Source organism: Protopterus annectens, chromosome 2.part2 (assembly GCF_019279795.1).
Source record: "Protopterus annectens isolate FY-2018-M chromosome 2.part2, PAN1.0, whole genome shotgun sequence".
Taxonomy (NCBI): domain Eukaryota; kingdom Metazoa; phylum Chordata; order Ceratodontiformes; family Protopteridae; genus Protopterus; species Protopterus annectens.
The window spans coordinates 421,068,069-421,093,809 of NC_056730.1; the positions used below are offsets into that span (position 1 = coordinate 421,068,069).

At 40.3% G+C, this 25,741-nt stretch overlaps 1 protein-coding gene across 1 annotated transcript in view; it reads left to right on the forward strand.

Moving 5' to 3' along the window:
• Positions 1-25,741, forward strand: part of PTCD2 (pentatricopeptide repeat domain 2) — a 399,909-nt gene that overhangs the window by 372,700 nt on the left and 1,468 nt on the right. The gene's annotated exons all lie outside the window — the stretch shown is intronic.

The window sequence follows — 25,741 nt, forward strand, 5'->3', positions numbered from 1 at the left end:
TCACGAGTGGAAACTAGACCCACAAGTATTCACAATGATAACTCAAAAATGGGGGTGCCCAGACATAGATCTGTTTGCCTCCCCCCCAAAACTACCAACTGCAAAGGTTTTGCACAAGGACATACCACACACTAGCTTGGAAAGTGGACGCCCTCTCATCCAGTTGGAAAACACTAACAGTGTATGCCTTTCCTCCACTGCCTCTTCTGGCAAAGGTGCTGCTAAAAGCCAGATTAGAGAGGCCACAAATTATACTCATTGCTCCAGACTGGCCACGCCAACACTGGTATCCAATATTAAGGAACATGGCTCAAGGCCCACCATGGATTTTACCTCAAATTCCTCACCTGCTGACTCAGCAAAACAATCAGATTCTACACAGCCAGCTCAAGACTTTAAATCTGGCTGCATGGCAGATTATCTAAACAACCAGTCAACACTTCTCTCTACAGCTGTTATGGATGTCATTCTGGAGGCCAGGAGACCTAGCACCAGGAAAACCTACTCAGACAAATGGAAAAGATTCTGCTAAAGGCCAAAATCCTCTTGTCCCAAATATTCCTCAGATTCTGCAATATTTAACTGAGATGTTGCACAAAGGCCTTTCCTTTTCATCTATAAAGATCCACGCTTCAGCTATTTCAGCTCATTACAACACAGATCCTCCTATATTAAGACAGTACCACAGAGGGGCTAAGAACATAAGACCGCCCCGAAGAGCACCAACACCAACTTGGGACCTCAATTTTGTTTTGGAAAAACTTACATTACCGCCCTTCGAGCCAGCTTTTTCAACTGATTTACAATTTTTATCATGGAAAACTGCCCTGCTGCTAGCAATAACTTCAGCACGAAGAGTCTCAGAGCTACAGGCCCTAATGGCAGTGGAGCCTTTCATCATTTTTCATCAAGACAGAGTCTCTTTATGAACTAACCCTTCCTTTATGCCAAAGGTAGTATCCAATGTGGCTCTAAACCAAACCATTCATTTACCCACCTTTTATCCAAACCCCCAGAATAAAGGGGAAAGGCTCCTGCACTCTTTGGACATTCACAGGCAATTAAATTTCTACTTGGATAAAACATAAGTTTTCAGAAAATCTGGTCAGCTGTTTGTATCCTATGCTGCAGGATCTCAAGGAAAGCCTATATCAAAACAGACCATTTCAAAATGGATAGGACATTGTATCCATTTCTGCTACACACACCATGGGAAACCTGTACCTGGTAACATTAGGCCTCATTCCACCAGGGCTACAGCAACATCAGCAGCCTTCCTCAGAGGGGTACCAACCAAGGATATTTTGGAAGCTGCAACGTGGAGTTCAGTGCACACCTTCACCAAGCACTACCACTTACCTCTATACTCAAAAACCAGAGCTGGCTTTGCCACTGCAGTTTTGCAGGGCCTACTAGCTTCTCCAAACCCTGTTTAGTACCAACCGCCCAGCCTTAGCTTTGGGATTCAACCCAAGTGTGATGACTGCAGCTGTGTAACACGATGAACATAGTACAGTTTTGTACCTACCATAAATGCAGGTGTTAGAGTGTTCACACTGCTGCAGTCCAGGTTACCCTCCCACCTTCCCCTCTTCTTACCTGGGTTTTATCTATAGCTCCCTGTTTATACAATCTCTTAAGATGTATTTCTATATGGTGTATTTGCTTACAGCTGTAGCTATTGTTTTCTACTTATGTAATTTACTTAGGATTATGTATTGCCTTCCTATCTGGGGGCACCTGACATCTGGGGCAAGAAAAACTGAAGAAAATGGTGTCGGCTGCCCCTCTTATACCCCTGTCGCACTGACGTCAGGGAAGAAGCAACAGCAACTGACGCCGGACCAAGACTTTGGAACTCGGGCCAACTGCGGGACTGTCTGACGGCAGATAACCCAAGTGTGATGATTACAGCAGTGGGAACACTCGAACATCTACATTTATGTTAGGTACAAAACTGTACTTTACCCTCCCTCTAGCCCCACTGACTTCTATTGTCTATACCTCTATTCTTGTTTACTATGCATAAAGCTTTCTGGTGTATTTGCTTTTTATTGGAGGTGTAGTCTTATATATAATTGCTTTCCATTATGGGGGCACCTGACATCTGGGGCAAGAAAAACTGATAAAATGCGTCAGCTGCATGCTTTATACCCCTGACTACCTGACGTCATGGAAGATGAGACAGCAACCAACGCAGGACCCAAGACTTTGATAATCAGGCCAACTGAGGGCTACTACACAACTGTACTTTTGGTACATCAGAAAACAAGGAGGAACAAAATCTTACCCCCAATGATGAGTAGCTCTCGGAGCATGGCAATGAGTGATCTCATCTGACCGCTTTCTTATAGCAAAGCAGATTCTAGGGAAGTCTAGTGTGATAGCAGATGAGTTGAGCAGGTGCATTCTCCTACCTCATGAATGGTCTCCCAACAAGAGTGTGGCGGAGACGATTTTTCACTCGTGGGGCCAGCCGTGCTGCAGTCTTTTTGCCTCTCCTCAAAACAACAAATTACAGGGGAAGTCACTAAGGGATGCTGTGCTTCATGCCTATACACCAATCCCACTAATTTCCAAATTCCTGTAGAAAGCTGTTATGTTGAATAGCAAAGTTATCCCCATTGCACCTTTTTGGCCTTGACAGATTTGGTTCCCCTTTCTTTGGCCTCACTCCACCTACTGTGGACTCTGGATCCAACTCCAGACCTCCTGTCTCACCCGACAGGCATGATTGATCCAGACGTATCAAACCTCAGGCTGACTGCTTGGCTTCTCCAGTTCCATTAATAGCCAGATAACCTATGCTGTCCTTTCTAGTCCACCAAGCACTCTTAGCTTCACATAAGCCATCTACATGTAACCTTTACTACAGTAAATGGAAAATATTTGCTTCCTGGGCCCGTCAAAATAATGTTGATCCTTTTTCAGCCCCTTTGCATGCTATCCTGGATTTTTTAGACTTAATTTTTAAAGATGGAGCTAGCTCCTCAAAAGTAAGATTCAACTAGCAGCAATATCAAATTCTCACATAGGATTTGATGGTGTTTTGTTGCCTCCCATAGACTGTGCAAGACATTGTTGCGAGGTACTCTGTTACTCAGGCCCCCTTCAGAGACCCTACTCCCCCATTGGACCTCAACCTGGTTCTGCAACAACGTACTCAATTGCCCTTTGAACCTGCAGCTAAATGTGACTTCAGATACCTTTCTTGGAAAGCAGTTTTTCTAGTAGCCATTACTTCTGCCATTAGAGTTTTGGAGATGTAGGCATTGACTTCAAAATCACCTTACCTGATATTTCATAAAGACAGCATCACCTTATGAACTAATCTTTTTTTTCTTCCTAAAGTAGTACCAGAGGTTGCCAGTATTCTTCCCCAGATTTTCTAACAAAGGTGAATAACACACTACACTAAGATGTACACAAGCAATTATCTTTTTACCTATATAGAACGGAAAATTTCAGGAAGTCTGAACAGTTAGTTGTTTCTTTTTTGGGCATGAAACTTGGAAAACCTCTTACCAAAATTACTCTAGCCAAATGGCTTACAGATTGTATTTCTTATGTATACACCAAATTGGACATTACCTTGTCAAAACCTCCAAGAGCTCACTCCACTAGAGCCATGTCTACTTCATCTGTCTTTCAATCTAGAACCTCCATGGATGACATTTGTGCAGTAGCAACTTGGGCTACTCCCCATACATTTATTACTCATTACAAATTGAATATGGTCTCCAGGGGCAGGGCATCATTTAGCTCAGTGGTGCTCAGGAACATCCTTCCTTGAGTCTACAAGGGGAATTAGGAAGCTACGACTCTGTCCCTAAGTTGAGGATAGAATGAAAATTGATAACATCAGATAAAGAAGTTATGTACTTACCATAACATTCCATCTGTGTTGTCCATTTTCATTCCTCTGCTCCCCTCCCACCAGTCCCCTGCCTTACGAACTTCTGGAAGAGTGAGCATTTTTGTTAGTATGCCACTTCCTTGATACAGTGGATATAAAAAGTGTACACACCCCTGTTAAAATCCCAGGTTTTTGTGATATAAAAAATGAGACCACAATAAATAATTTCAAAACTTTTCCCACCTTTGATGTGACCTATAACCTGTACAGTTCAGTTGAAAATCAAACAAATCTATTAGGGGAAAAAATATAAAAAATAAAAAAATGTACAATAAGGTGGTTGCATACGTGTGCACACCCATAAACTAATACTTTGTTGAAGCACCTTTTGATTTAATTACAACATTCAGTCTTCTTGGGTACACACCTGCCATCAATTAAAGAGACTCTGATTAACCCCAAATAAAGTTCAGCTGTCCTAGTAAGATTTTCCTGACATTTACTCAGTTGCCTGCTACAGCAAAAGCCATGGTTCGCAGAGAGCTTACAAAGCATCAAAGGGATCTCATTGTTAAAAGGCATTATTCAGGAGAAGGGTACAAAAAACTTTCCACAGCACTGGATATACCATGGAACACAGTTAAGACAGTCATCAAAAAGTGGAGAAAATATGAGACAACAATGACGTTGCAAAGAACTGGACGTCCCTCCAAAATTGATGAAATGACAAAAGACAAAAACTGGTCAGGGAGGCTGCCAAGACACCTACATCAACACTGAAGGAGCTGCAGGAATTTCTAGTAAGTACTGGTTGTGTATTACATGTGACAACAATCTCCCGTATTCTCCATATGTCTGGACTGTGGGGTAGGGTGGCAAGACAGAAGCCTTTAATTACACAGAAAACCATCCAGGCCCAGCTAAAATTTGCAAAACAATACACTATCTCCCAAAAGCATATGGGAAAATGTGTTATGGTCTGATGAGACCAAGGCTGAACTTTTTGGCCACAATTCCAAAAGGTACGTTTGGCAGCAAAAGAATACCATCATCACAGTTAAGCATAGTGGTGGCAGTATCATGCTTTGGGGTTGCTTTTCTTCAGCTGGAACAGGGGCTTTAGTCAAGGTGGAGTGAATTATGAACATTTCCAAATGCCAGTCACTTTTGGCCCAAAGCCTTCAGGCATCTGCTAGAAAGCTGAAGATGAAGGAATTTCACCTTTCAGCATGACAATGACCCCAAGTATGCATCCAAATCAACAAAAGAATGGCTTCACCAGAAGAGAATTAAAGTTTTGGAATGGCCCAGCCAGAGCCCAGGCTTAAATCCAATAGGAAATCTGAGGGGTGACCTGCAGAGGGCTGTGCACAGGAGATGACCTTGCAATCTGACAGATTTGATATGCTTTTGCAAGGAAAAGTGGGTAAATATTGCCAAGTCAAGATGTGCCATGCTGGAAGACTCCTACCCAAGAAGACTGAATGCTGTAATTAAATCAAAAGGTGCTTCAACAAGTATTAGTTTAAGGGTGTGCACACTTATGCAACCAGCTTATTGTTTTTTATTTTTTTTTCAATTGAATTGTACAGGTTATAGGTTAAAGGTGGGAAAAGTTTTGAAATGATTTATTGTGGTCTAATTTTTTTATATCGCAAAAACCTGGCATTTTAACAGGGGTGTGTACACTTTTTATATCCACTGTATATTGTTCGAGGTATAATCCTCTGTGTGACTAAGTTGTATCTTTCTGCTTTCTAAGCAAACAAGATCTGAGGTAATTTGGGTTGGTGCATTGTGGGCAATTGCTTGCCATTATACCTCTACATTTTGCATTTCCCTTAGCAAAGAATGTTTAGAACTCAGAGCTGCATGCACCTGCAGATAGCTCATTTCCATGATAACATAGTAATGAATCTTCATAAATTTCACACAGAAAAGAATGTAAAGCTGCCTTCAGCTGCAGACTTCTCAACTCCCACTGAACATATGCTAATGGGAAAAAAAACAAGCTAATATCTTTACAGATGTAAGAGACTTGGCATTTTTCATGGCTTTCATCATTTTGTCTTATTTTTAAAGCCTACTTGCTTATAAAAAAAAAAAAAAAACACCTGTTTATAGCTTAAACCAAGAGCAACAGTCCAGGCATTCACCTTTACAGAAATAAAAGAATACATCCCAACCCCACATAGAACAATCAGTGCACCTTTACACCCCACCCCAGCAGCCCAAAATCAAAGCATATTAACATTAAACTTGCTGTTGTCAAGTCTTTCTTTTCTTATCTTTTCCTGTTATACTGTAAAGCCTGCATTTCTTCTAACTAAAGAAGTGCTTGTTTACTTTAATATATTTAACAGTTACAACATTCACTGAAAAGACCCCCCCACACATTTAAAATACCCTTGACTACACATACACAACAAAATTGCTTTAGTACAGATAACATGCAGTTTGTATCATTCACTGTTTTTTCCAGTACTAATAAAAACAAAAATAGTTTTACCTTTTTCTCCCTTTTAGTGTCCTTCCAAACGTTAATAACTTAAAGTTGAGTATATGCTTTAGTCCACCCACAAGTTTAACAAAAGTCAATAAAATATTATGTCTTTTTCAGCCACTTTTTTTATTGCAAAGCCATATTTAAAACACGTGATTTATGCTTTATAGTCTCCCATTTATTCACTAATTTCAGTGTTGCTGGTCTTCCTCCAGTTCATTTCCATCTCCTAACACCAGAATCTGGTCCAAGTTTGAGGTACTTCTGATTCTTCTAGTCAACTCATGCTTTTTTCTATCTCTCATTTTCCTAAGGAACATTGGAAAAAATTTCACTGGTGAACTCTTTCTGTAAACCTTACTGTCAGTAGAATGAGAAGCTTGCTGGTTCATTTTGTTGGATAAACTTTATTTCCTCCTTAGCTTGTTGTGTATCAAACATTGTCTTTTATCCTCCAGGAAAAAATAGTCTGAAGAAAGCTGGGTATAGCAACTTGAATATCACACCTGCCTCTAAACATTTCCTCACTGCTGAGACAAATTTGCTTCTCTTCTGCCTAGTGTACATTCTACAAGCACTCTGCTGTGTCCTGATTTTAATACTTTGCCCTTCTGCCATGGTTTTGTTGAGATCAACTCCTGCTGGTATGATTACATCTTTTCTAAAACAGATCTTGTCTGCTTTCTGATGGCCAGGTTTGGAGCATACACTTGATGTGCTGTTTCAATTAACAAATTCTACTGTGGAACATTGCTTATTTGTGATTTTAAAAAATGACTACAGTCTGTTCTTTCCAGTTTTGTGTGTGCAGCAGAAAAGCTTTGGTTTTCTCTGTGTACTCTGTCTTCTAACTCAACCATTTTTTGAAACAGCTGTTCTTGAGAAACCTCATACTCAGCCATTTTTTTCTTCACTGCAGCCTCTGATTTCTGCAGTTGTATTTGCTGAAGCTTGAATTGCTTTTTGCTGATCAGCTATAGAGTCCTTCTCAAACACAGTTTTTGCTTCACCTTTTCTAGGTGATTTTCTTTCAGGTTTTTGAAATTTCTTCTTTGCTGGTATCTAGGCAGTGTACTTAGTAGCCAGTAACTGAATCCCCCCCAAAAAAAAGATGTTTCAGTGGTACTCATTTTTCTTAATTTCTCTTTTCACACTGGGAAAGCTGAAGTTAAGCTGTTCATCAGTGTGCAACTGTCTTGGAAGCCAGTATTGGATGAGATGATAGTCAGCCTGATAGAATGCTTTAGTAAAATCAATAAATATTTAAAAAAACTTCTTATTGAATTTATACTTATGACATAGATAAACTTACATTTATATAAAAGTATACAAACCATATTAACAAGTTCATATTTACAACCATTATACCTCACATGTATTCTTCTATGCAATATGCTCAGTCCAAGATTATATAAATTGTTCATTTACTTCCTTTTTTTAAACCTCATTCCTCCTCCAAAACATTTTCTGTGTGCATTGTTCCCACAATTTCCAATTTTTTGTTCTAGGTAATTTGCTCCTACCATTTTCTAAAGATCCCACTTCATTGCCTTTTACTTTGTTACAATACTCACTGCTTCACATACTGTTGGTTTAGAATTTGATTTATATTTTCTAGTAATTACTTTTTGGCAGCCATCAGATTTAAACTTACAAGACCTTACCATGTTCAAGTAATTTATATGTTCTGTATCCTAGCTCAAAAAATATTTCCTTAGTTACTATCATTTGTTCACCCAGTATTCCTGACAGAGTACTCTGTAAGGAATTTTTAATGTCTGATATCTCATTACACTCTGAAAACATATGCTCCCAGGCACTTCTTTCTTGCGCATCATACCTCCAACATTTGCCATCTACCTATGAAAAAATTCTTTATGGAGTCTGCTTGGAGTATAAAAGTACCTATGCAGACACTTCCAAGCAAAAATCCTAAATCTTTATACCTGCTGAGTATTTGAGAAAGCCATTCATATGTTCTCCCATTGTTTCATTGTGAATTGCTTAGCTAATCTCTCTCTTCCCAGTTTTTTCTGACCTCTCCTGATTCCTATAGTTGTCATGCAGTAGTTTGTAAGTTTTACTAATTATCCCTTTTATAACAGCAACTTTTATTTATTTTATTTAGCTGCGGTGGTACAGCGGTAGCGTTGTTGTCTCACAGCAAGATGTTCTCCTGTTCAATTCTCGGCTGAAGTGCCTTCTGTGTGGAGTCTGCATGTCCTCCCCACGGTGGAGTAGCCTCCGAAAGACATGCGTGAATGGGTGTGCCTTCGCTGAAGGTTGAGCGTCGGGCTGGCAACTCGGCACCATAAAAATCTACTGCCAATCATTAGCGGTCCGGAGTTCCGCTGTGGCGACCCCTAACCAGGAAAAGCCGAAAAGACAAACAACATTTGTTAACTGGGTAGTGTCCAACTGGGCAGGCAGCCCATTTTCAGCGGAGACCTGAGGAGAAAAGCTCCAGAACAGTAACAATAGTTATAAATAGTTATGAACAAAAAATTAGCAAAAGAATGCAATTAATGAAGTTACTTAAGAAAAGTATTCATGAATACAAATATTCACAAAAAAAATGCAATTAACAAAGTTACAAAGACAATTTGTCATGAAAGAGAAAAAAAGCACATAGTAATAATATAATACACAGATGTATAAAATTTATCAGAGATTAAGCATGGGATTGTAAGCACTAGCTGTTTAAAGGTGATAAAGAGAGTTACATGAGAAAGGGACTTGGAAGTAGTATGAGAAAAAAAATAGCCAAGGGTCAATGCAGGGGCATAGTCAGTTCATCATCATCATCATCTTCTTTCGTCTTTTCCCGTTAGGGTCGCCACAGCGGATCATCTGTTTCCATGTCTTCCTGTCCTCTGCAGCTTGCTCTGTTACACTAACCACCTGCATATGTCCTCTCTCACCACATCCATAAACCTTATCTTAGGCCTTCCTCTTCGTATTACCTGGTAGCTTCATCCTTAGCATCTTTTTCCCAATATACTCAGCATCCCTCCTCAGCACATGTCCAAACCAACGTAATCTTGCCTCTCTGGCTTTATCTCCAAACCTTCCAACCTGGGCTGACCCTCTAATATACTTATTCCTAATCCTGTCCACCCTCGTCACACCCAGTGCAAATCTTAACATCTTTAACTCTGCCGCATCCAGCTCTAACTCCTACCTTTTAGTCAGTGTCACTGTCTCCAACCCATATAACATAGCTGGTCTCCCTACCCTCTTGTAGACTTTCCCTTTCACTCTTACTGGTACTCGTCTGCCACAAGTCACTCCTGACACTCTTCTCCACCCACTCCATCCTGCCTGTACTCTCTTCTTCACCTCTCTTCCACACTCACCATTACTCTGAACTATTGATCCCAAGTATTTAAACTCATCCACCTTCGCCACCTGTACTCCTTGCATCCTCACCATTCCTCTATCTTCCCTCTCATTCACACACACATATTGGGATAATCTTTTTGCTTTTTTTAAATGAAGACATGTTGGGATTGTTTTCGATGTCCCGAGGAAGAACATTCCAGGTCTTAGCTATTTTATAGGAATAGAGGGAGTTGTCATGATAGTTGTGAGACTGGGTAACTTTTAGCATTAGTCTGTTGTACGATGTAAGTGACCTGCAGTTAGGTTGGACCAGGCTTGAACGTGCAGGGCACTGACTGGGGTAATATATGACATTGTGGGTAAAGGTAAGTTGGATTAGTTTCGACAGGTTGGGAAGTTCCAGCCAGTTGAGTTGTTGAAGAAAGGAGCAATGATGAGTTTTATGGGGTTGATTGGTGGCGCACACAGCTATTTTGTTGTAGCAGGACTCTAGGTTATTAAGGTCGGCCTTACATAGGTTAGTGACTATATGTGAGCAGCAGAGTATAGTAGATATTGGGTGAGATCTACCAGTAGCTAGTCTGGCTTGGTGTGTAAAGTACAGTTTGGCCCAATAAAAAGCTCCAAGTTTGGTGTAGACTTTTTTGATTGTTAGGGAGATGTATTTATCATAGTTGAGTCTATCATCTGTAGTAACTCCAGGAAGCTTGGCCTGATTAGTAGGCTCAATTTTTGTATCGTTAGAGGAGAGAATAGAGAGAGGTAGTGAGGTGAGCTTGGATGATTTGTTTGTGAAATTCATTAACTTAGTCTTGTTTGGATTTAGGTTGAGTTGTTGGTTGGAGATGTCATTTTCAATGTCCAGGAAAGATTTTTGCATTTTGAGTTGCAGTTCTTGGGGGAGAAGGCTGAGCAGATAAGAGAGGAATTGTCTATATATTGGGTGATAGTGGCAAGCTGTGTGGCAGAATTTAGGTTGTTGGTAAAAATGACAAATAGGAGGGGACCACATATGGATCCTTAGGGTACCCCAGTGGATACAGGTAGTAGCAGGGAGAGTTTGTTCTCCCATCTAGTACCCTGTTGTCAGACAGGTAGCTGTGGAACCATATTAGAGCTGATGAATGTAGTTTATACATTGCAAATGTGTTAAGTAGCAGTTGGTGAGATATGGTGTCAGAGGCTTTTGATATATCAAGGAAAATTGCTGAGACTAGCTGTTCTTCATTTCTTAGGTGATGAATAATATCAGTAAAGGTTTAGTGCTGCAATTGTACTATGTTTAGGTCTGAAGCTGTGCTGAGAGGTGGATAGTAGGTTGCTAGTGGTGATTCATAAGTTGTTGGTGTGTACATTTTTCTAGGATTTTTGGCTATGGGAGAGAGGATGGCAATGGGTCAGTAGTTTGAAATATCTGTAGAGGGGCCGCCCTTGTGGAGGGGTATGATGTGAGAAATTTTCCAGAGGTGAGGCACATACTGTTCTGCGATAGAGAGATTGATTAGAATCGAATGGGGGTATGTGATGGATGGTGCATCTAGTTTTAGAAATTTGTTGGGTAGATGGCTGGCAGCAAGATAGCAGGGTTTTAGTTTACTTAGGAGTTTTTATGTAAGTAGTTTGAATGGATTTAAAAGAGAAAGAGTCAGTGTTCTCAGTGGTAGAGGAGGGCACTATCAGTGGTAGGTTTTGTTTGCTGTCTAGGTGGGAGGTGATAGAGTTGATAATGAGAGTTGAACTGTGAGGCTAAGGACTTTAGAGGTATTAGATGTGGAGGGAGCAGGGGTGAAGGTTTTTCCAGGATTAAGGAAGTGGTTGATATTTTGTCAGAACTTTTGTGGGTTGTGCTGGCAGGTTAGAAAGTAAGTTAGTTTTTATCTTTGATGACTTTTTTCTTAGCTTGCTTTCTTAGTTGCTGTTATAGGGTGAACTCGCTTTTGCCTTTGGTGGTAAAATATAGTGACCAGGCTCGATCTCTTTGTTTGATTAAAGTTTAGTAGCTTTAGATAGCCATGGTAATTGTTTGGATTTCTGGCATATTTTCCTGGTGAGGGCAAGATTATTTAAGATGTCAAGGAATTTGTTGCTGAAGTATTCCACTTCAAGGGCTAGTTGTAGTTTTTTTAATGGATACCAATCACAACTCTGAAGTAATAGATTAAATGTGTCGGGAGAAGTTTTTCTTGCTACGGGTGTATTTGACAGGAATGTAGGTTTGGCTTTAAATTCTTTTCCTGACTAGAAATGTAGGGACATGGGCACTTAGAGTGACTAGTAGACATTCAGCTTGGTACCCCAGGTTTGGCCTGTTGGTTAATATGTAGTCAAGTAATGACTGTTTTTTTGGAATATTTGTCAGTGTGAGTGGGACAGCTTACAGTTTGGGTGAAATTGTATAGGTTAATAAAGGTGGTAGAGCAGTTAGAGGAGCAGGAGAGCCAGTCGAGGTTAAAATCACCTAGGATGATAATTTCTTGGCTGAAAGAGGAAGCAGACCAAGAGAGGAGGGATTCTATGCTGGAAAGGTTGTTACCTTGGGCAGGTAGATGGCTATGATATTGATGGCTTTGTGAGGATTAATATGTAGGTGTGTAATTATAATTTCAGCACTGTGGATGTCTCCGGATTCCACTAAAAACTCAGCCAGTGCATGTCTTTCACTTAGTGTTCCCCATCCCTTTCTCTTTGCCTGTACTCTTAATATCCATCCCTGATAGGGAAGGCCGTCTGTAGCCTACAGTCTGCATCTTCTTGGTCTCTTCTCATTCTATTACATTTCTATATCTGATTATTTATCCCCAATAACTTGGTTCCTTTGCAAGCTTCCAGCAGGAAATTCCAGCCTCCTCTTGCCTATTCTCTGTATCCCTAATTGCAGTCATCCCCAATGACAGAATCTCCTTTCTGCATTCCCGTGTTGGCTTGGTTCTTGGTATACTTTCTGCCTCTTTTTGAATGTAATATTCTGTATGACTGTTATTCTCCTTAAGGATTTGCATCCAAAATCCTCTTCTTTCCTTATTTCTTATATTTCTCCATTGCTTCTTCATCCATTTCCACTTTGAATTGTGTGTTATGTATAAGAACCTTAACTGTTTAGTTTTAAAGTATCCCTTCAAATCAGGTAATCTTAAACCACTTTGTTCTATTGGAAGGATCCATTTATCCCACTAAACTCTTGCCCTCTAACCTGTCCAGGTAAAATCCTTCAACTCTTTTTATTAGTTGCAGTCCACAACTTCTCCTGTGGTCCATAAAAATTAAATCCATACATATTGATCATGTTAGGTGACCTCTGTCCATCCCTATTAGTTTGTCATTGGGTAACCTCCATATTGCAGTCATTGTGTTGTGGTTGATCCAGAACCTATGTTGGTTTTTGAGGACTATTCTTGTGTAGAGATGTAATCAGAAAGTTTGATGTAAGCTAACTTTTTCAGAATTTTTAAAAATGTTGGAAGTATGAATATGAGCCTAAATTTCAATGCAGAATCTGGCTTTCTTGCTTCAGGTATGGGGTTAGTTATGGATTATTTACATATTTGTTGGAACTGTATTGTGACAGAAGGAAATGTTAAATATGTGTTTGAGTGGATTAATAATATGTTCTGCACATGCTTTTGCAAACAATGGCTGTAAGTTATCTATGCTCTCAGGGCATCATCAGATGGTTTGTTAATAAAGTGTTCTATTTCTTTGCTATTGGCTGCTTTAAAGTAGAATAATACTGAGTGTTTTGGGAGGGGATATTTACATACATACATAGAAATATTTCAGGCATGGGTATTAATGTCCTTCTAGCTTGCCAGTATACCAAAACACTTGTTCCCATCATAAGTGTCCAGGCTGTTTTTAAAAATATCTAAACTAGTACTTGTTGTAATGTAATTTGATAGTCTGTTCCATGCATCAGCTACTCTGTCAGAGATCCAATTAGTACACTTCTTCTTCCTATAGAATCTTCTAAACAGGTTGTCTGATGATTCTCTAGTACTTTTTGATAACCCCAAACATTCCCAGAAGTAGTTGTCTCTAAATGCCCTATATACCTGAATAAGATCTCCTCTCAGATATCTGTAAGAGAACAGTGTACAAGTTTAGCTATTTTAGTCTTTCATAATAACTTAAAATTTCACATCAGTGAATGATCTTGGTATATTTCCAGTGTCATCTTTCCAGTTTACTCATGCTTGATTTCTTATAGGGTTTTCATATTGTTATTCCATACTCAAATTTTGGTTTAATGTAGCCAACAAACAATGACTTCATCATTTCTGATTTCCTAGACTTTATAAATCTTTTTATACAACCTGTAGTTCTATAACCATTATTAACCAATTGGTTGATATGATTAGAAAAAAACCTGATAACTGAATCTACCCATATACCCAGGTCCTTAAATGAGTCTACAGTTTCACTCAGTGTGTGCTGTATTAAACATTCACCTTTCAGTTTTCTCCCAAATATCCTATGCTTATTTTTTATGTATTTATCAGCATATTATTCTCCTGTGCCCAAATGGTCAGTTTAGTCAAGTTACTTGTCAGACATGCCGTGTTTGTACGACATGTAATCAGTTTACCCAATTCCACGCCATCTGCATATAGACTGTAGATCACCTCAGATGAAAAAGTTAGGTCTGAAAGATACAATCTAAACAAGTAAGGGCCTAGGACAAAGCCCTGTGGGACACCCTGACTGTAACCAAGGATTTCACCTGTCCAGTTGCTGTATAATACTTGCTATGTCCTATTTCTAAGCCATGCAGCTGTCCATCTTATCAAGAGTACATCAATAAGTAGTTGTACTATTTATTATTTATTTATTGGCATTTGATTACAGGTGAAGTCCACTGAGCCAAAGTAAGCCTACTTTCAGTGGAGGCCTGGGGAGAAAAGCTCCAGGTTATAAATAACACTTACATAACAGTTACATAAGACATACAACTAGCATAACATTTTGATACAACTTGCAAAAGAGTTACCAAAGCTTTAACAGCAGACTTAAACATTGTCAAAGTACATACAATAAAAATCATGGCAGAATATTTAAAACTGTTTTACAGATCATGCACTAATGTATGCATTTAACAAGGCATTGCTTCGGATAAACAAATGTTCATGTGTAAAACATAGGGAAGAAGGCATAAGTGGAGGAATTTTGTAAATAGTACAGTAGGAAATGGAAAAAAGGAAAAAGGAGATAGGTGAGGGAGAGAAATAGTAAATGGAATGGAGGCGTAAGTGGAGGAACTTTGTAAATATGTAGGAAAGTAGGAAAGAGGAAAAGGGGAAGCGAGAGAATAGTAAATGGAATGGAGCAATAAACAAGGGAGACCAATAGGAAAGAAGGAAGAGGAATGAATGAGGAGGGTTGAGGCAGAATGAAAGCAGGGAAGATGCAGAGTAAATGGGAAAGGGATAAGTGAGTAATAGAAGACAAGGTGAAATTAAGGAGTTACATTCAAAAGAAATTATCAGGAAAACAAAGCATTTGAGCAGAAGTTAGGGTACAAACAAACCTGAAATTGGTTAAAACATTAAGTAATAGCAGAGGAAGGAATTGAGCAGTTACATGTCCAGCTGGAGAGGAGATAATTATGAAGCATAGTTTTGAAGTTATGGGGGGTTTTCTGGTAAGCAGATAGAGGAAGGCAAATTATCCCATTTTCTGGCAATGGTCCAAGTGTATAATAATTTGCCTGCAGGTAATTTATTTTTATGATCTTAAAGAAATTGTTGTTCAGATCGCAGAGGCCCAATGGGGTTGTAAAGGGTTAATAAGGAACTTAATGCAGGGCTGTCCTGTGGTTTATAAATAAGTTTGTGTAATTATGAGCTGAAGGCGTAGTAGATGGTGAAGGAATTCATGTCGTCGTAATTTTTGTAGGGCAATACAGTGGTGAGTAGTATGGCGACTATTAGTGGCAAATTTAGCTATCTTGTTATAGCACGTTTCTAATTTTGATGTCAAGGAAGACTGCAAGTTGGTTATTAAAGGTGCACCATAGGTTAGAGAGGGTAATAGGTAAGATAGGGCTAATGTTTGTTTGGTAGTGAGGGAGAGGAACTTACTGTGTTTCTAGAGCAACCCTGTTTTTTTATGGTTCTTGCTTATAATATTTTGAATGTGCAGATCAAGTTTAAGGTTCTCATCAATTATTATTCCTACTAACTCTGTTTTAGTAGAGTTGAGAGAGAATATATCAATGTCATCTTTATTGATAGGGAACTTTCTCTTGGGTGTAACGATCATAAGTTTAGTTTTTGGGGGTTTGCAGAAAGGTGATTATTGTAAAGTCAAGTCTCCACAGTGGAAAATACTGCATGAGTGTTTTGCTGTAAAAGTTTTGTAGTTGGCTCAGAGCAGACTATAGTGGAGTCATCTGCATACTGGACTAGGGTGCCCTGCTGGATAGCTAGGTGGAGATTACTAATAAAAATGTTAAACAGTATTGGGACTAAAATGGAACCTTGGGGTACTTCTGTGAGGTTGTGAAGGTAAGGGGAAATGGAATTTTGCCATTTGACAGCATTCTGTGTGTTGGAGAGAACATTTGAACCAATCTAATGACTGGGGAGATAGTCCTATGTTTGAGAGCTGAGAGAGAAGGATAGAGTGAGAAATGTATCAAATGCCTTTGATAGGCCTAAGAAAAGTACAGATACCAAGTATCCTGAGTCTCCTACTAATCTGTTGATCAGTGTTTTGTGTATCACCCTGATAAATGCTGAAGTTAAGTCTAAATAAATTACATCATAACAGAATTTTTCATTCATAGTTGTTATTATATGTTATAGAACATCATGTTACAAGTGGTAATAGATCTATTTTCAACATAAGCATGCTGATATATGGTTTCAAGTCCCAGCCTATCCAGATGTTCTTCATGTTTCACTGTTGCAGTCATCACACTTGGGTTATCTGCCTGCAGGAAGCCCTCAGTCGGCCCAAATACCAGAGATTTAGTAATTTAGTATTGGTTGCTGTCGCTCCAGGTCTGACATCAGGTCGTCAGGGGTATAAAAACAGGCAGCCGACCCCATTACATCAGCCTTTCTTGCCGAGGAGCCAGAAGCAGAAGCAGTTAGCACAAGTGCTGGTCGGCTGCTACCTGAGTTTTCGTTTCCGAATTGAATTATCCTGAAGACTTCTAAAGCTAAGTACCCCGTTTGGGATCCTTTTTTCTTGCTCTAACCAATGTCAGAAAAAGTTAACAATTGTCTTGCCTGTGGAAAGCAAATACTACACCGAGATTTCCATTCTTACTGCGTCACCTGTTTAGGCCCAGACCACACCATACCTTGCTGTCGGTTTTGTGCCTTGTTCAACTCCAGAACTGTTCATCGTCAGGCCCTTATTGTCGCTAAATACTTTCATTCTCGATCTTCGTATTCCGAAATGGCTTCGATAAGCCGTCCGACTACCGTTCTTCTGAAAAAACATAAGGATAAAGACAAAGACAGACCGCACAGGTCCAAAACTGCCACCAACTCTTCCGTTAAGCTAGTCACCAGTTCGTTGGTACTCAGTGAGGTGCTTTTGCAGCCCCTGATGCCCGCTTCAGTGGATTCGCAGGCCTCTACTGCGAACCATTCAGAGTCCGGTATGCAGCAAAACTCTTCTTTGACTACGAAACCTGCAGATGTCTCTACCTTGGATGGGTCCGGAGTCGCTGAGCAGGCACCGGCTTCTGAGGAAGTTTTTTGCACTACTGATATTCTACACAAACCGATGACTTCTTTCACATCTTCAGTTTTGTCTAAAACTACCGAGTTTCTAAGGCCAAGAGTACGCGCTACACCTAAAAAACCGACTTCCCAAACTCAAGCACCTGCTTCCTTGCCACGACATCAAATGCTTAAAATGGCAGAAGACCTTATTATGCTGATTAGGGGAAGTCAGCCTTCCCCTGCTAAAAGAAAGAGACCTGTCCCCGGCAGCTTTAACAGACCAAGGGTTCGACGACTCTGAGGTATCTGATTATGAAGACATGCCTTTATTTGCTTATGAGGATTCAGATACAGAGGAATCCATTCCCTCTGCTTCTCCAGAGGATTTTTGTTTTGGTGAAACCTTACATATTTTAAGAGAGCATTTTCACTGGGAATGCCAAGACTATCCTCAGTCCAGAAAGAGACTCGGAGAATTTTTAGATTTGCCACAACATAGGCCTTTAGCAATACCCCCAGTCCTGGATGGTGTGGATGATGTTTTTATGGAATCCAGTTTAACTCCTGATACTTTAACCTCTGCTCTTAGGAAACCAGACAGGTACTACAGAGTTCCTGACTCACAAATTCCTTTTCAAAAATCCTACTTTTTACCCAGAAGTCATCTCCCAGGGGCCTAAAGGTATCAGAGCAACTACAGCTAAGAATTCCACCCCTTCGGATATGCATTCCAGAGCTTTAGACAGATTGGGTAAGAAAGTATACACCTCTGCAACTCTCACCATTAGGGCTTTGAATTGCCAGTTTCACATGCTGAAGTATCAACAACATATTATGGAACTTATTAAGCAAAAAATAGCTACCTTTATAGACTGTGCAGAAAATAAAGAATTACAAGAGCTTAGCAAGCCAAGTCAGCAAGCATACTTTGCATTGTGGCTTTGACACCCTAGAAGCATCTTGCAAGGCAGCAGTCACTGGTTCTGTACTGAGAAGGCATGCTTGGCTTAAGGAGCAGACTTTGCCAGACCATGTCAAATCAAAATTACTAGACGCTCCTTTGAACAAGGACAGCCTGCTTGGCACCAAAGCAGAAGAGGTTCTTAAAAAGATGGAAGAAAAAGATTAATCTATGCAGACAGACAAATATTTCTTGCAAGTACAGCCTCATAGATTCAGTAGGCATTGCCCCTCGAAACATTGGTCCTTTCCAGCCCCCTCAAGGCCATCTCAAACTAGACCCAGGGGAAGCAGACCTCCCCCAGACTACAGTCTCCGGGTATGCAGAGATCTAAGCAATGGAGTGCCTCCACTTCAAAAACAGGGAGTGCTAAGCCACCCCCTTACAGAAAGAATTCACAATGATTTCTCAACTCCACTCCCCACTTCTGCCCAACTGCTTTTGCCCCTAGGAGGAAAACTTGCCCATCATGCAAAAAACTGGACTTCCATCACCATAGACCAATGGGTCCTGAACATTGTATCCCAGGGGTACAAATTTTACTTCCACTCACTGCTATCCCCAAAAGGGTTCCCAGACCTTCCTCCAAACCAGTGGGCAGAGGCACAAAACCAAGTTCAATCCCTGCTCTCTATAAGGACAATTCAACCTGTTCCTGCAGAACAGATAGGTCAAGGGTTCTAGTCCAGACTTTTCCTGGTATCCAGAAGAGGGCACATGGCACCCAGTCTTAGAAATTACCATTCTAAACACCTTCCTGGTGGTACCAAGATTCAGAATGTTCACCCTGCAGCAGCTTCTTCCAATGCTGGCCAAAGATGCCTGGTTAGCCACCCTAGACTTAAAAGAAGCCTATCTGCACATCCCTATCAGGGACTCATGCAGGAAATATCTACGCTTCAGGGCAGGATCTATGCATTATCAGTTCTCTGCACTTCCCCAGAGTATTCACAAAATGCCTGGCTCCAGCCATTGCCTAATGCAGACGGAGAAAAATTCAAATTTACCTGTACTTGGACAACTGCCTGATTCAGGCAGACAGGAAATGCTGTTGCAGCACCTGATATTTGTAAAAAACCTTTTAACCTCCCTGGGGTATACCATCAACGAAAAGAAATCAAAACTAGTCCCCAGTCAAAAGATTGTATTCCTGGGAGCAAGCTTGGACACAGCATCTCAGATGGCATTTCTTACTCCAGAAAAACAAGCCTATCTGGCAGACTACTTCACTCAAATGGCCACCAGAGCCCAGCTATCCACAAGGAAAATCCTGCAGGCCCTAGGGTTCATGGCCTCATGCATCCTACTAATTCCATATGCCAGACTGCATATGAGGAAACTTCAGTGGTACTTAAAAAGTCTTTGGTGCTAACATTCTCAGGACCTGGAAACTGTCATTCCTATCATACCTTGTGGTGGGTAGCAGCATGCAACCACAACAAGGGACTTCCCTTTAGTCAACCCCACACTGCCCAGACCCTAGCCACAGATGCATCAGACTATGCCCGAGGGGCACACCTGGATGACAAGTACATTTAGACCCACTGGAGCCCAAGTCAAATTCATCTGCACATCAACCAAAAAGAGATGCTAGCTGTTCAGCATGCTCTAACAGCTTTCAGATCCCTGCTCTCACCAGGACCCCTGCTAATAAAAACAGACAACACCACAGTTATGTGGTACATCAACAAGCAGGGGGGAACCCACTCTTACCCAATCTGCAGGCTAGCCATGGCCCTGTGGAACATGGCCTTGGACATGCAGGTCCATCTACAAGCTCAATTCCTGCCAGGCAAACAAAACTCACTGGCAGATGACTTGAGCAGAAATCTCCTAGACCCACACGAGTGGCAATTAGAGCCCAACACCTTCAGCCTTCTGATTCAAAAATGGGGACCCCAAAGGTGGATCTCTTTGCTTCCCCCTGCAATCACCAGCTCAGCAAATTCTGCAACAGGACACCTCACAGCAGGGCCTGGAAAGTGGATGCCCTATCCTTCCAGTGGGTAAACCTCTCAATCTATGCATTTCCCCCTCTCCCCCTTCTCTCAGGAATACTGCTCAAGATAAGACAGGACAGACCAAGGACAATTCTGATTGCCCCGGCCTCGCCATGCCAGCACTGGTACCCACCTCTGCGCAGCCTGTTACCGGTGCCACCCTAGCACCTACCCCAGACCCTGACCCTGCCCACTCAGCAGGGGGGACAGATCTTGCATCTGCAACTGCAAATCCTGAATCTTGCAGCCTGGCTTATTCCTTGAATTCTCTTCCAGTGACCAGCCTAAGCAAGCAGGTGCTTGACATCATTCTTGAAGCCAGAAGACCCCGTACAAGGAAATCCTATGCTGATAAGTGGAAAAGGTATTGCTCCTGGATTCAATTTAAAGAAGAGGACAAAACTCTGACTTCCCTACCTCTAATCCTGGATTACTTAGCAGATCTACTCCACCAAGGCCTATCTTTCTCCTCCATTAAGATCCATGTCTCTGCCATCTCTGCTCATTACAGCTTTGAGTCACCCCTCTTCTCTCACCCTCTCATCAAACCATTCCTGAGAGGGGCAAACAACTTAATGCCACCAAGGAGAGCACCCACCCCTGCCTGGGACCTTAACTTTGTACTGGAAAAGCTCACACTACCCTCTTTTGAGCCTGCAGCATCAGCAGAGTTAAAATTCCTCTCTTGGAAAACAGCATTGCTACTGGCCATCACTTCAGCGAGAAGAGTGTCTGAGCTACAAGCACTTATGGCCATGGGAACCCTTCATTATTTTTCATGCTGACAGGGTCTCCCTCAGGACTAATCCTTCCTTTATGCCTAAAGTGTGTCCAGTGTGGCTCTCAACCAATCTATCCATTTGCCAGCCTTCTTCCCTAATCCTCAAAATAAAGGGGAAAGGATCCTGCACTCCTTGGACGTGCACAGACAGCTCAGATTCGACCTGGATAGGACTAAGACCTTCAGGAAATCTGACCAGTTATTACTTAGTTTTGCACCAGGGGCAGAGGGCAAGGCCATTTCAAAACAGACAGTTTCCAAATGGATAGCACACTGTATCCATTTCTGCTACAAACACCATGGGAAACCAACCTTTCAGGGGGTCAGAACACATTCCACTAGGGCAACTTCCACCTCTACAGTATTCCTCAGGGGAGTCCCTACCAGGGACATTCTGGAAGCTGCTACCTGGACTTCTGTACACACATTCACCAAGCATTACCACCTGCCTGTATTTTCCAAATCCAGGACGAATTTTGCATCTGTAGTCCTGCAGGGCATACTAGCCAGCCAAAACTCTTCTTGACTGCCGCCACCCTTTCTACAGCTTTGGGAATCGACCCAAGTTTGATGACTGCAACAATAAAATATGAAGAACATAAAATGTAGGTGTTCGAGTGTATTCACTGTTACAGTCCTGGTTTCCTTCCCTCCAGCCCCCTTCTCTTTCTCTCTTCGTATATTACTCACCCCTTGCAGGGGTATTGGTATTTACTTTTTACTGGAGGTGATTTTTCCACCATAGCTTAGCTCCTTATTGGGGGGCTGCTGACATTTGGGGCAAGAAAAACTGATGTAGTGGAGTCGGCTGCCTGTTTTCATACCCCTGATGACCTGACGTCATACCTGGAGTGATAGCAACCGACGTAGAAATGCTAAGTCTCTGGTATTCAGGCCGACTGAGGGCTACCTGCAGGCAGATAACCAAGTGTGATGACTGCAACAGTGAATACACTTGAACATCTACATTTATGGTTTCTGACAATAACTTATCCAATATTACCTTCTCCATTATTTTTCCACAACATAAAAGTAGACGTAAGGCTGTATATGACTCTGGGTATGTCCAACTCCCCTTTCCCTTTAAGGCAGGTTTAATAAGCACATGTCTCCAATCTTGAGGATTCTCCCCATGTTTATATGACCTAGTGAATAAGGGTCTATATTAGAAGAGCGAACGCTTAAAATAGCAAATGCTCTTCTATCAAACTGAAAAGCCCAAAACTTCAAAATGTCAAAGGCTTGGATCAGCCATTTCTTCTCAGGGAAGAACATCCCACACCCCTCCAACCTAAATAAACTCCGAGATCGCACCACACTGGAGAAAACAGCAAAGTCTCCAGAACAGCCCAGCAATTGTTTTCCCTGGGAAACAAATAGCTGTTCCGTACCTTCGACATTTTGTGGTTTCGGGTTTTCAAGGTCGATAGAGCGTTCGCTATTTTAAGGGTTCGCTCTTGTAATAGGAAGCCATGAATAATAGATATAATGGTGCCATAAATCCTTGCTGAAGTGTTCTTAGGTCATTGTTACTAATTCTGTTTCTTCCCACTTAGATCCACTTTGTGTAGTTCTTTTTTCAATATAACCTAATTTGATTCCAGTGTCTGGGGTTACCTGGATGTCACTAGGACAAGTTATCATCTCTTTTGTGGAGCCAAACTGTTTTGTATAAGATTTTGTAAATATATCTATAATCTGTTGTGTTTGAGAATAAATTTTAGAATCTTCCCGCAGTCTATCAATTTGAATGCCTTTACTCCTTCCACATCTTATGTATCTATAAAAAGTTTTCCTGTTATGCTCAATATCTTTATATAAATTTTCTTCACATTTTTTATCGTCTCACATTATGCTTAATCTGTTTGTCCAGCTTTTTGTTTTCAAAGTTGTAGTTCGACCTCTCTTCCATTTCTTATGTTTTTGTCTTTCACCTTATTCAGATATTTTGTTCTTATGGAACTATAACCCCCTGAGTGTGCCTAGAGCCTGATGTTAAACAAATTGTTGATTTTTTGCACTCAATAGAACAAAACTTTTCACATTCCAACTGCAGTTTTTCTACTGAACACCTCACTCCAGTTAGTTTTACATAGTGACTGTTTTGCTTCCATATAATCTGTAATTAGCCTTCTGTGCATTGGTTTAGATTTCAGTTTGGCAGAATTATCTAGCAACAAATTAACCTTTATAACCCCATGATCACTGCACATCAACCGTGGTAAATCTTGACTTGAAGTAGCAGTAATTTCTTTAGGAACACAAACAATGTCTAGTATGGTCCATCCTCTAGTTGTTTGTTTACAGTCTGAAGCAACTGTTGTTCCTAAATATATGTTGTGAATAATTTCCTTACTAAAGTTATTGAGTTAATATTATTCCAGTGTGTTTCTGGTAAATTTAAGTCCCCAGCTAATATTCTTCCCTCCTTTGTTTCATGCAAGAAATGTATGAATTCCTCTAGGATATATCCACTTCACTTTGGTGGTCTATACACTCCAACAACTTTTGTATGTTCCAGAGTTGTCTTTATTGTCACAGTTACACAGTTTTATAATAGTGTTATCATTGAACATTTAATAATCACAGGTCCAGTAACTATCTTTAATCCCTATCATAACAGCTCTACCTGATTTTTTGTTAGAATGTCTGTTACAGTAAAGACATTTATACACTGAGAGAACTGGTTTCCAGTTGTTGTTCTTTAACCATGTTTCACAAACAATAACAACATCAGTCTTGTGGGAACGTAGCAAATTTTCCAATAAAAAAAACCTAGCATTAACAACCATTAGAGATGCATCAAATGTTGCTGTCTGAGGACTATTAAATTTTCGACCTGGCAAAAATCCTTCCTAGTTTTTGTCAAATATTGCAAAATATCTGCTGCAAAAATTCTCTTCCCTGACAAATGCACACCATCCTGTCTGAACACGTGCTGAAAACTAGGCTTGGATGCTCTGCACATTTCCATTTTTTAAAACAGGACATTTCTTCAGTGTAGGTATTTACCCCAAAAATCTTTTCATTCAGAGTAACCTGACTATCCTTTCTATAGGTGATTTGTGAAAATATGTCCTAACACCAGTACAAGCTATACTACCTAGGAGGACTGTCAGTTCCCTACTAACAGAGAATCCTTGCGGATGACATTATTTGTACCAACATGAATAAAAATGGATTCGTACTTCTTTAAATTAAGGCATTACAAGGTCGGTTTCATATTTCTTATTTTTGTTCCTGGCAAGCATAGCACTATTCGATGTTCATTATCCTTTCTGCAAATATAAGCATCAGTTCCTCTAATAACTGAATCTCCAATTACGAGAATATCTTTGCTCACCAGCTCTGAAGAATCTTCAGCTTCTTATAGATTGAGTAATATCTGCTCTGTCACTTTGTTACAAAGGATAGATCTTTGTCACCATTAGTCTTATTAATCCCTCTGTTTTCAGTGTGTGTTAAATTCTCTTCCAGCTAGTATTGTAAGCCAGGTAGTCAGCATATGTCTTTCTCTTTATTCTTACAGTAATGTTCTTTAGTCCTTCCACGTTCAATTTTGATTTCTACCTTTTCACCTGCCTCTTGCCTCTTTTTACTACCTTCTCTTTTGGAAAAATGATACCTTTTTTTCTGTAGACTGAAGGTATTCCATTAGAAAAATATTGTCTTTCACTGTAACCTTAGTATTACATAACAGACAGTGTCCTTTTTAGTACGTATTCTCATTCCTTTGCAGTCATGAATCAGTTGCTTTTTCTTCGTTATTTGTTTTGAACTTCTTCCTTTCTTTCATTTTTTGTTTCCTTCTAAACAAACTGGATCCTCAGATTGCTAAATACTTGCATCCAGAATTCCAAAGTTGTCAGGGACATTGTCTTGTTTCATAGGGGTTGAATGATCTTTGCAGACAATAGATGCATCATTTCCTAAATGTGATCTATTTGTTCTTTGGATAACATTATTTATTTCATCAGTCCAGTCATTAATATATAAAACAGTTCTCCAAGCCATGCCAATTGCAATCATCATTAAGTGTAGATTTACTTCTAACAACGGTAAGCAAATCATCCAACCTTTGACATGAGGAATACAGATCACCAGTGTTATCGGCTGTTACCTTTAAATATGCATAACATTTACTACACTGTACAAGATATTTGTGCATTAGCAAATCATTAATTGCATACCCATTTAACAAATCTATATTCAGCTTCAAATGAATAAAATATTGTAAAAGAAAAGAATAATCAAAATCAGTAACCACAGAATTCAAAGAGAACTTAAATCAACTTCTATGACAAAAAATTAAACTAGCAGTATAAAATATATAACTAAATACTTAAGTAAGTACAGTAAAGTTGTTCTGACCTTGCAAGTTCTGCAAGCCAGACAAAAGTTGTAATTCCTTTACATCGCCTGCAAACGCGTGCAGTCGCTTCTGTCACTATTGGTCGCAGTCACACCTCTTTTTAACAGTAAATATGTTTGGATCATAGGTTGCTGTAGGAGTGAAGTAGACAAAATTGAGAAAGTCTTTTGGTGGTGTTGGTCCTTTGCTGGTCGCATAGGTGTTGTAGTAGTAGTGCTATTGTTTTTGTCTATACCTATTAGCTGGTTGATTT